Genomic DNA, 12,644 nt, shown 5'->3' with positions numbered 1-12,644 from the left:
GACAATGAAATTTTTTTAGTTTGGGACAACATTATGTACATGAACTAAAATTCTAAGTGATAACAGAACGCATGGAGGAGCGAGGGGATATGTGTCATTTTGCCACCACTCCTCTTCTTTACGTGTCTCTGCAATCACAAAGTTGGGATTTGTGCAACAACTCATGAGATTTGGAGGATTAACAATGGGAAACTCCATTGTAGCTAATTAAAATGATCCAAATAATTGTTTTCCCATCAATCTGTAAAACACATCATGCCTGCCCACGTTATTTGTTTTATTGTTTATTTTCGAATCTCTCAAAATGATACAACATTTATGCAGTAATTTCTTCACTGTTTATTTTTATTATTACCATTATGTATTTTATATAATTTTATAAAGATTATGTTGTTTCTGCCTGCAATCATTAAATCACTATTAGTGTAAATTAATATTAGTGTTTAGGGAAAGGGCTCATAAATAGATGATAAACAGAGGCAACAGAGTAAGTTGGTGCTCCAACTACTTCGTTAATCGCAGTTTGCTATCATTTTTCTATGCCAAGCCACACATCGCTTGAGAGGGGCCTCAGAACTCCATTCAAAGCCTATATAGTTTTTGACACAAGTAGTCACTTTCCATGTTTTAATGTAAAGATAAAGCAATCGCAATTTGCCAAGTCAATGAAATTATAGCAGTTAATTTATATATTACGGAGTAAGAACTTGCATGCTAGTTAAATTATATGGTGCCTGAATACCTTACAGGTTGGACATCAACCACTAGGAGTTATCTATATCGTTTGGCTTTCTTGTGGAAACCAGGTAATTCCTATAAATTTTTAACTGCACCTTTGTAGTCAAGAGTGATACAATAGAGACCCAACATCTCTTCTCTTGAAGCACACGTTTGCATTCCTTTCGACTTTTGGATACAGGCTTAAGGGTATTCAAATTCTCATCTCTCTATATCCGCTCCTTCCCTCTGATCTGCACACGTTTGCATTCCTTTCGACTTTTGGATACAAGCTTAAGGGTATTCAAATTCTCATCTCTCTCCATCCACTCCTTCCCTCTGATCTGAGATACTTGTGCTGGGTATAAGACTTCTAGGCTGTAAGCCCAAATCACAATAGGACAAAGTAATTAACTAACGCTTTAAAATACAACCAAGAATTTGTATGCATCAATAGGAAATTACCTGCAAATTCACAATAGAACACTGAGATTAGGGTGAAAATGAATAATCTCCACCACATTTTAATCTTTGTAAGAAAATTAAATTAACTATTTACCTTTGAACAGTGTGTTACCAAGAAAGACTAGCCTTCTTCCTGCAACCATTAAATCATTGTTAGGGTTTGGGGAAAGGGCTCATAAATGGATGAAATTGAAATTAAACAAAAACTCAGAAAGGAGATTAAGATTGTTACCAGAGATGAGGTAGTCCAGAAACGTCTAGAAATGTTCCTGGAAGTTGAATCACCGAGAAACAAAGCCTACATTTCATAAACCATTCTACAAGCGGTCACCCAGAAGTATTGCCATGAGAGTCAGGTTTTCGCAGGAACCCAATAGCTTGCGTGAGAAAATCGATATTAGTTGGGGTGCTTTTGCAGTGTTGAATATGCTTGGCACAGAATAACCTCAGAATAATCTTCAGCTGTAACCAAGTTTGCAAGTTTTTCAAACTATGGCTGAGGCATTCCTTAACGAAATTACCTGCAAACTCACAACAAAACACTGAGATTAGGGTGAAAATGAATAATCTCCACCACATTTTAATCTCTGTAAGAAAATTAAATAAACTATTTACCATTGAACGGTGTGTTACCAAGAAAGACTAGCCATAACCCCACCATTTTATAAATCACTGAGATGAACTGTAATGCTTGATTCAGTTACGTAACATATTGTTGTAATGCACACACCCTGGGAGGCCTATGGACCTAAGTGAAGGTTGCATTGTCTTGTCAATCTGAATGTGAAAGAAGACTGCTTGATCTAGAGTTGTTGCTGCAGAAAAAAAAAACTTGACACTATCATGCCAGGATAACATACTAAGAACTTTGGCAACAGAGTATTGTGGACGCATTTCCAAAAATGAATCTTTATATAACCTGTTGTCCCTTGGCCATTAATATCTAACATACTCAAGGTATTGATCACCACCCACTACTACCTTTACATCTTTGATCTGAGGTTTTGGCAATGCATGCTTTCAAACCCCAGCCATTGAAAGAAAAGTGTAGCAAAATAGATTTAGGAACACAATCAATTGAAAAACTAATGGGAAACAAAGAAATATTGACCTGAAATAAAATAATGTACGAGAATATTTGCCCATTATGTCAAATAGAAGTGGTAAAGCAATGTATACAATTCTACATTAGCAATTTTGTTATATTATTGTGTGTCCCAAATACAGTGATTACTTGATGTATATATAAAACCTAGCCTCTTTGTTGATATATTTTTGGGTTAATGAATAATTACACTAGGTGTTCTTTTAGTTATATGCACCCTTAATTACTATATACATAGGAATGGTATCAAACATAACAGAATCAGACTTAGCGGTAACAACAGTAGATGATGTCAAAGTCTAGCTTTTGCTTCTTCTACATCCTCTAGAGGAAGCAAAAGTCCAATGACAGCTCCAAGGCCTTCTTTCTATAATGGAAAAACCATTTCTACAGCCATTAAATTTTCACCGATGTTGTCAATATTATATTTTGTAGACAGTTGGCAATATTTTCGCCGATCCAATGTAATCCACAACTGCTTGGCACTAATTTGAAAGATGACAATGATACAAAGGTGGTGTCTGGACCCTTTCATTACCAGGCATATAACTCCTCCGACAAAGTCATATAGGATAAAAAATCTTTATCCTCCAAACAAGAAAATACAGGATGTTGAGGATCCTTTGGAAAACTTTGTATTGCAGCATTGCCCAAATCATCTCAAGCCAATCAAATTTTCTTCCCAAAGAATTTCTGGGAGGAATTGCAATGTGCAGAAACTTCAAGCAGAAAAGCTATCCCAAAGGGGCTAGAAGGAAAAAACCTTGCTCACCATATGCAAACTCAAAGCAAGTTGTTTGTTGTTAAAGTAGGGCAAGAATAGTATTACAAAACCTGCAACTCACATTGTTGACTTATTCAATATTCCACTCACATTTGTAAACTTGTTGGAGTCAACTTTAGTTCTTAGTAAAATAATTTCCCTCTATGCATCCAATTATCTTAGTTTTCCATTCTTATCGTGTTATGACGACATACACATGTCCCTCAAAACATTGAACCTGGAATTGAACATGTTTATCTCCATTCTGATTGGCATGCATTTATCCTTTCTTTGTTGAGTCTTGACCTTATTAACTTCCACAATAATGTAGGTTATGTCTTCAACACCTAATCGTCTTAACTGGTTATGCTCACACCAACAATCATCTGATTGTCCATTAACACAACTAGTTTAACAAAATAGAATTAGCTAGACCCTCTTTCCAACCACAAATTTGACTAGAATCCAGCAGGAATTTCAGGCACAGTCAAAGTTCTCTATGGTGGAATGATTCCATTGGTTTGTTTTGCCCAATTTTAAATTAAATCGGATCATCCGAAACAATCAGAGTTCTAGATCAATCATCACTCTGACTGAATTGTACATCAGACTTCGGGAAGGGAGGGAAGTCTGTTACAGGTTTAGGCATCTCCTATACACAACCATTTATCACTAAAGTCTAAGGCTGTTTATGAACAACCATTTATCACTAACCACTGGCATAAATCAAATTTTAAATTATTGGCCATTTAAGTTATATTAGACAAAGGAATATATATTGTTCAATTTCAACCTTTAAAAGACAATATACCCTATCCATGAAGCTATGCAGTCCATTACCTTTTCCATTCTTCTAATGTCTCCTGTACTTCTTTAGCTGTTTGCAATCTTGGGTGCCCAAGTTCTAGGACTCTGGTCACCCCTGCAGAATCAAAACGCTTTTGCACTAATGATTGCATGATGCAACAAAAATCTATCAAGAAGATGATAAAATGTATTGATAGCAAGTTACCTATAATGAAAATGTTTGGGCATCTTGTTCCTTGTGTCCAAGTGGCTTTACTGCATGTATTGTATATGGAATATACCAAATTAATAAAATTTAAAATCAATCCAAAGTGACAAGTAAGACCAGAAGGAATTAGATTATAGATATAATATAGCTTATGGTTTATATTTCCCTACTTTAATAACAGACTAAATCTTTAAATCTAAATTTCTCAGGTGAGATAACAGGGAAAAGTACAGGCTTAAGTCAGCCTAGTCTATCTTTCCCGAAAGGTTAGTAGTCTTATTGTTTTGAGGCTTCTGCGATCAGTGCTTTTTGTGTTGTTTTCTTCCGGAGTTTTCACATCCATGATTTGTTTGTATCCACAATTACTGATCTATCCTGATGATGAGCCACGGTGGAGGGCTCGAAACATCGATACAAACAAATCATGGATGCGAAAACTCCGAAAGAAAACAACACACAAGGTTAGTAGTCTCTTTCCTTCCATCCAAGGGCCCATCGATCTGGGCTTGGAGATCAGAGAAGGGTGTGCTTTTAAAGGTTTGTAAATCCAAGAGGGAAAGTATTCCAGATATTCACTATTATTTTCTATGTTGTATTAATCTGGTGCATAATCATGGAAAATTGGAGTTCAGGAGAGTTCCAATTGCATCGATCTTAATCACATGCGAATAGTTATTTTCTATGTTGTATTTATTTAGTGCATAATCATCGAAATTTGGATTTTAGGAGAGCTTGATTGTGTCAATCCTAATCACATGTGATTCACTAAGGGAGATATAAAATATACATTTAGTTGGCCACAAATTGGAGGACACAATGCCAAACATTATGGCTTGAAGGCTCGATCTAAGCGTCCGGGATTGGTTCAAGTGAACATATGCACTGATGGTGAAATCAGGCACTAAGTGTATGGGAACAACCAAATGCTCTAGGTGACAGCAATTAGAGAGATTGATGATCGATCAATCTAGGTGAAGTTTAATTATAGCAGTATCTGAGATCAAAAGAGGGGAAACCCCAAGGCCAACATCCTTTGGAAAACTTTGTATTGCAGCATTGCCCAAATCATCTCAAGCCAATCAAATTTTCTTCCCAAATAATTTCTGGGAGGAATTGCAATGTGCAGAAACTTCAAGCAGAAAAGCTATCCCAAAGGGGCTAGAAGGAAAAAACCTTGCTCGCCATATGCAAACTCAAAGCAAGTTGTTTGTTGTTAAAGTAGGGCAAGAATAGTATTACAAAACCTGCAACTCACATTGTTGACTTATTCAATATTCCACTCACATTTGTAAACTTGTTGGAGTCAACTTTAGTTCTTAGTAAAATAATTTCCCTCTATGCATCCAATTATCTTAGTTTTCCATTCTTATCGTGTTATGAAGACATACACATGTCCCTCAAAACATTGAACCTGGAATTGAACATGTTTATCTCCATTCTGATTGGCATGCATTTATCCTTTCTTTGTTGAGTCTTGACCTTATTAACTTCCACAATAATGTAGGTTATGTCTTCAACACCTAATCGTCTTAACTGGCTGTGCTCATACCAACAATCATCTGATTGTCCATTAACACAACTAGTTTAACAAAATAGAATTAGCTAGACCCTCTTTCCAACCACAAATTTGACTAGAATCCAGCAGGAATTTCAGGCACAGTCAAAGTTCTCTATGGTGGAATGATTCCATTGGTTTGTTTTGCCCAATTTTAAATTAAACTGGATCATCCGAAACAGTCAGAGTTCTAGATCAATCATCACTCTGACTGAATTGTGCATCAGACTTCAGCAAGGGAGGGAAGTCTGTTACAGGTTTAGGCATCTCCTATACACAACCATTTATCACTAAAGTCTAAGGCTATTTATGAACAACCATTTATCACTAACAAATGGCATAAATCAAATTTTAAACTATTGGCCATTTAAGTTATATTAGACAAAGGAATATATATTGTTCAATTTCAACCTTTAAAAGACAATATACCCTATCCATGAAGCTATGCAGTCCATTACCTTTTCCATTCTTCTAATGTCTCATGTACTTCTTTAGCTGTTTGCAATCTTGGGTGCCCAAGTTCCAGGACTCTGGTCACCCCTGCAGAATCAAAACATTTTTGCACTAATGATTGCATGATGCAACAAAAATCTATCAAGAAGATGATAAAATGTATTGATAACAAGTTACCTATAATGAAAATGTTTGGGCATCTTGTTCCTTGTGTCCAAGTGGCTTTACTGCATGTATTGTATATGGAATATACCAAATTAATAAAATTTAAAATCAATCCGAAGTGACAAGTAAGACCAGAAGGAATTAGATTATAGATATAATATAGCTTATGGTTTATATTTCCCTACTTTAATAACAGACTAAATCTTTAAATCTAAATTTCTCAGGTGAGATAACAGGCAAAGTACAGGCTTAAGTCAGCCTAGTCTATCTTTCCCAAAAGGTTAGTAGTCTCTTTCCTTCCATCCAAGGGCCCATCGATCTGGGCTTGGAGATCAGAGAAGGGTGTGCTTTTAAAGGTTTGTAAATCCAAGAGGGAAAGTATTCCAGATATTCACTATTATTTTCTATGTTGTATTAATTTGGTGCATAATCATGGAAAATTGGAGTTCAGGAGAGTTCCAATTGCATCGATCTTAATCACATGCGAATAGTTATTTTCTATGTTGTATTTATTTAGTGCATAATCATCGAAATTTGGAGTTTAGGAGAGCTTGATTGCGTCAATCCTAATCACATGTGATTCACTAAGGGAGATATAAAATATACATTTAGTTGGCCACAAATTGGAGGACACAATGCCAAACATTATGGCTTGAAGGCTTGATCTAAGCGTTCGGGATTGGTTCAAGTGAACATATGCACTGATGGTGAAATCAGGCACTAAGTGTATGGGAACAACCAAATGCTCTGGGTGACAACAATTAGAGAGATTGATGATCGATCAATCTAGGTGAAGTTTAATTATAGCAGTATCTGAGATCAAAAGAGGGAAAACCCCAAGGCCAACATTCTCACTTCGATCGAAGCATAAGTTGTGTAACTAAGTTATAGTGGCATGTCTGTTGTTAAAGTAGGGCAAGAATAGTACTACAAAACCTGCAACTCTCAGAAATACCATAACCCAGCCATTTTATAAATCACTGAGCTGAACTGTAATGCTTGATTCAGTTATGTAACATACTGCTGTAATGCACACACCCTGGGAGGCCTATGGACCTAAGTGAAGGTTGCATTGTCTTGTCAATCTGAATGTGAAAGAAGACTGCTTGATCTAGAGTTGTTGCTGCAGAAAAAAACTTGACACTATCATGCCAAGAAAGCATACTAAGAACTTTGGCAACAAAGTATTGTGGACGCATTTCCAAAAATGAATCTTTGTATAACCTCTTATCCCTTGGCCATTAATATCTAACATATGCAAGGTATTGATCACCACCCACTACTACCTTTACATCTTTGATCTGAGGTTTTGGCAATGCATGCTTTCAAACCCTGGCCATTGAAAGAAAAGTGTAGGAAAATAGATTTTGGAACACAATCAATTGAAAAACTAATGGGCACCAAAGAAATATTGAACTAGAATAAAATAATGTACAGGAATATTTGCCCATTATGTCAAATAGAAGTGGTAAAGCAATGTATACAATTCTACATTAGCAATTTTGTTATATTATTGTGTGTCCCAAATACAGTGATTACTTGATGTATATATAAAACCTAGCCTCTTTGTTGATATATTTTTGGTTTAATGAATGATTACACTAGGTGTTCTTTTAGTTATATGCACCCTTAATTACTATATACATAGGAATGGTCTCAAACATAACAGAATCAGACTTAGCGGTAACAACAGTAGATCATGTCAAAGTCTAGCTTTTGCTTCTTCTACATCCTCTAGAGGAAGCAGAAGTCCAATGACAGCTCCAAGGCCTTCTTTCTATAATGGAAAAACCATTTCTAGAGCCACTAAATTTTCACCGATGTTGTCAATATTATATTTTCTGGACAGTTGGCAATATTTTATCTGATACAATGTAATCCACAACTACTTCCACAACTGCTTGGCACTAATGTGAAAGATGACAATGATACAAAGGTGGTGTCTGGACCCTTTCATTACCAGGCATATAAGTCCTCTGACAAGGTTATATAGGATAAAAAATATTTATCCTCCAAACAAGCAAATACAAGATGTTGAGGATCCTTTGGACAACTTTGTATTGCAGCATTGCCCAAATCATCTCAAGCAAATCAAATTTTCTTCCCAAAGAATTTATGGGAGGACTTGCAATGTGCAGAAACTTCAGGCAGAAAAGCTATCCCAAAGGGGCTAGAAGGAAAAAACCTTGCTCGCGCATATGGAAACTCAAAGCAAGCTGGTGCCAAGCAAACAATTTGATATTAATCCCAGCACGTTAAAGTGGTCCAAGACTTGACTGTTGGCCATTAATATCTAACATACTCAAGGTATTGATCACCACCCACTACTACCTTTACATCTTTGATCCGAGGTTTTGGCAATGTATGCTTTCAAACCCCATCCATTGAAAGAAAAGTGTAGCAAAATAGATTTAGGAACACAATCAATTGAAAAACTAATGGGCACCAAAGAAATATTGAACTGGAATAAAATAATGTACGAGAATATTTGCCCATTATGTCAAATAGAAGTGGTAAAGCAATGTATACAATTCTACATTTGAAATTTTGTTATAGTATTGTGTGTCCCAAATACAGTGATTACTTGGTGTATATATAAAACCTAGCCTCTTTGTTGATGTATTTTTGGTTTAATGAATGATTACACTAGGTGTTCTTTTAGTTATATGCACCCTTAATTGCTATATACATGGGAATGGTCTCAAACATAGCAGAATCAGACTTAGTGGTAACAACAATAGATGATGTGAAAGTCTAGCTTCTGTTTCTTCTACATCCTCTAGAGGAAGCAGAAGTCCAATGACAGCTCCAAGGCCTTCTTTCTATAATGGAAAAACCATTTCTACAGCCATTAAATTTTCACCCATGTTGTCAATATTATATTTTCTAGATAGTTGGCAATATTTTAGCCTATACAATGTAATCCACAACTGCTTGGCACTAATGTGAACAATGACAATGATACAAAGGTGGTGTCTGGACCCTTTCATTACTAGGCATATAAGTCCTCTGACAAAGTCATATAGGATAAAAAATCTTTATCCTCCAAACAAGCAAATACAGGATGTTGAGGATCCTTTGGACAACTTTGTATTGCAGCATTGCCCAAATCATCTCAAGCCAATCAAATTTTCTTCCCAGAGAATTTCTGGGAGGACTTGCAATGTGCAGAAACTTCAGGTAGAAAATCTATCCCAAAGGGGTTAGAAGGAAAAAACCTTGCTCGCTCATATGGAAACTCAAATCAAATTGGTTCCAAGCAAACAATTTGATATTAATCCTAGCACGTTAAAGTGGTCCAAGACTTGCCTATGGTCCTTAGACCCAATTTTGATATTAATCCCATCTAGAAACCCTGCTCCTAAAATATTTCTCTACACATATTTTATCAAAATAGGTGTGCTCTATGTTCAATATTTTTTCATCAATCTTAACAAAGACTCTGATATTTTTATCAAAATAGGTGTGCTCTATGTTCAATATTTTTTCATCAATCTTAACAAAGACTCTGATATTGTTGCCGAACATTTGATTTGAAATATTTATCCCTCTCAGAGTTTGGTAGGGAAGATATTTGAACAGTATCCTACCATCTCACCCCAATTATTTTCAACCCAGAGTCTAAGGGGTTTCTCACTGTAGTACCACTTTTGAATTGTTTTGATTAGCGCAGTTTCAACCTATTTTATTATAGTATCCACCACAAAAGCTTCCTCCATAAATACTTGTATTTTTTCTTTTCTTTGTCTCATGAAAGAAGCCAATTTCTTTCTCCTTTTCGTTTATTTATTTTATTTGGATCTCTCTTCTGCACGTATACTGAAATTGGTTATTTGACAAGCTGAACAGGACAATAGGTTATTTGACAATCTGAACAGGACAATGTCCTTTTGGTGCCATCAATAAATTTCAATTTTCAAAATACGATTTCCTTGTTCTGATAAAAAAAATGTCTTAGATGTAATACTTGTCTATTGGATTTCTCTAGCTTTTATTCCCAAAAATTCTATTAAAGATTCAAAAACATTTTTTTAATTTCTCTGGCACAAAAATAAATGTTTGAGCTTAAAAAAATATCGCACTTAGTACAGAGCTCTTCTTTTTGCAAAAATGATAAACCCATAATCGCAACAGAATTTAGTTCGCATAATTGAGGAAGAAGACAATTCTATACTTGTAATGGAGAAGAAAACTTGTTAACAGATCAGAAATAAAATAACCAGTTGCTAGATGTGGACAAACAAGTAAACTTGTTAAAAGATTTAAAAATAAAATAACCAGTTGCTAGATGTGGACAAATGTACAAGTGGAAGAGAATTGCATACGTAAATAGATTATCCCATGTAATAGACAAGAAATTGTGATAAACAAGACACTATGCCAGTTATCAATTTAGGGCTTGAATAAATTATTTATGAAGCTTGTGAAATTGGGGAGAATCAGGGTATTATTGTTGAGCTTGATGATTATCCATAACCTGCGGCTTGTCACCATCCATCCTGAGCTTCGCCTCGCAGCCCTTGGCCTCAAAGAGGGATTGCAGCCTCGAAGCGTTGTACTTCCAGCAGAAGGGAAGCAAAAGGACACCACCTCCACAGGCATTTCCAGGCCGCTACCACCGAGGCCACTGACGAGCTTGCCCAGAGGCGTGGCCTGCTCAGCGAGATTTAACAGCAAGATTTGATGCAACAGGAAAAACCTTGCGCAAAGAACATAAGAATCAGGGTATTATTGTTGAGCTTGATGATTATGCGTAACCTGCGGCTTGTCACCGTCCATCCTGAGCTTCGCCTCGCAACCCTCAGCCTGAAAGAGGGATTGCAGCCTCGAAGCATTGTACTTCCAACAGAAGGGAAGCAGAAGGACACCACCTCCACAGGCATTTCCAGGCCGCTACCACCGAGGCCACTGACGAGCTTCGATTCATCGACGATGACCATGACCTTGGCGAAGGTAGCCTCCACCATCTTCTCCAGAGCAACGCGCAACCGCGGCCCTGGGCGAGATTGAGCTCCGGGTCGACTTCGTCAGCGGCGAGATCAATGTTGGGGTGATCATCAAGCTCCTAGAGTGGGATGCCCAGAGACGTGGCCTGCTCAGCAAGATTTAACAGCAAGATTTGATGCAACAGGAAAAACCTTGCGGAAAGAACATCAGAAACTAACCTAAACTAATTATTAGGTTTTTTTATCCTAATTATTTATCCAACGGTCTGGAACTTTTCAATCATCTAACATAGGATCGAATGGTTCAGACAAGTACACGGTGGCAATTGGGGGAGTTGATTTCAGAGGGAACGCCTTACGACATAAATATTTGGAGCGAAAGAGTTTTCATCAACTTGTGTGTTTCTTTGTTGGTAGTTTGATTTTGATTAGGCATGACAATTATAGTGGTGATCATATACATTGCTAAAATAATGAACTTTATTTTTTTCAATATTTTTGTTTTTCATATTATTATTTTAAAATAAAGCGCACAAATTTATTAATCTACACATACATATAGGTTTTATTCAATTTTGCCTTAACATATATTGCATTTTTTAAATATATAAATATTTGTTTTTATTATAATGTTTTATTTTTTTATTTTTTAAATATATAAATATTTGTTTTTACTATAATGTTCTATTTTTTATATATTTAATGATAATATTATTTTTAAAATGTTAAGATCTCAAATGCACTAATATTTATATTTGATCTTGTAATTTCATTTTCAAGGTTATATTGAATTTTTTGATTTAAAAAAATGAAATTAATATAAACAAATTCTTAAAATTAGTGATCCCAAAGTATAAATCTGATGTAGGAGCATCTAGCTAACGGGTCATCATGACAAAAGGTTGTTTGGTCTCTGAGAGGATTGAAAAGGAAATTGCTAAGTGAACACTGTAGTTGTTTTTGTTTATGTTGTTTTAATTTCGTAAAGAACAATATGTAGGAAGGTAGAGGATTAATTAGGTAAACTGTTACAAGTAATTAATTTTATTTTCATGTCAATTTTTACAAGATTGTAACGTAGGACAATAAACAGTTTTTGGAACTAAAAAAAATGTGTAACCAACAGAATGTAACCAACAACAGTTAGGAGAAAACAGTTCCAGACAATTATTGAAAAAGAACATAATGCAATTGTAAGAGGTTCGACTTTTTGGAGAGAGAGTAAAATCTAATAAAATATCTCTGAGCACACAGACTATTTTCCAATATCCTGTAACTGTCTATCTATCTATCTGTCATTCTGTTAAATTTCCAGAAACAGTGAAAGTCCATTCTCTGTTTTGTTCCACAAGCATGTACACACATATGTGTTTCTATTTGCATTGATTCAAGCAGGCCTACAAATCAAAACAAGTTTGCAGACATAATTAAAGAATACGTTGCAGAAACGAGGGCATACA

General features: G+C 35.7%; 1 long non-coding RNA gene across 1 annotated transcript; it reads right to left on the bottom strand.

The window, feature by feature from the left end:
- Window positions 1-739: 739 nt before the first annotated feature.
- LOC149193140 (uncharacterized) lies at window positions 740-11,376 on the bottom strand. Its single transcript, XR_016254926.1, has 4 exons — window positions 10,716-11,376; window positions 1,415-1,703; window positions 1,277-1,315; window positions 740-1,095 (listed from the first exon to the last, which is right to left on the bottom strand). It is a non-coding gene; the product is annotated as an uncharacterized LOC149193140 (long non-coding RNA).
- Window positions 11,377-12,644: the final 1,268 nt, after the last annotated feature.

The sequence above is a fragment of the Pinus tabuliformis genome, chromosome 2_2 (assembly GCF_031772625.1).
Source record: "Pinus tabuliformis cultivar Carrire ecotype Pingquan chromosome 2_2, CPIR1, whole genome shotgun sequence".
Classification (NCBI taxonomy): domain Eukaryota; kingdom Viridiplantae; phylum Streptophyta; class Pinopsida; order Pinales; family Pinaceae; genus Pinus; species Pinus tabuliformis.
This window is presented reverse-complemented; position numbering and strand designations above follow the sequence as displayed.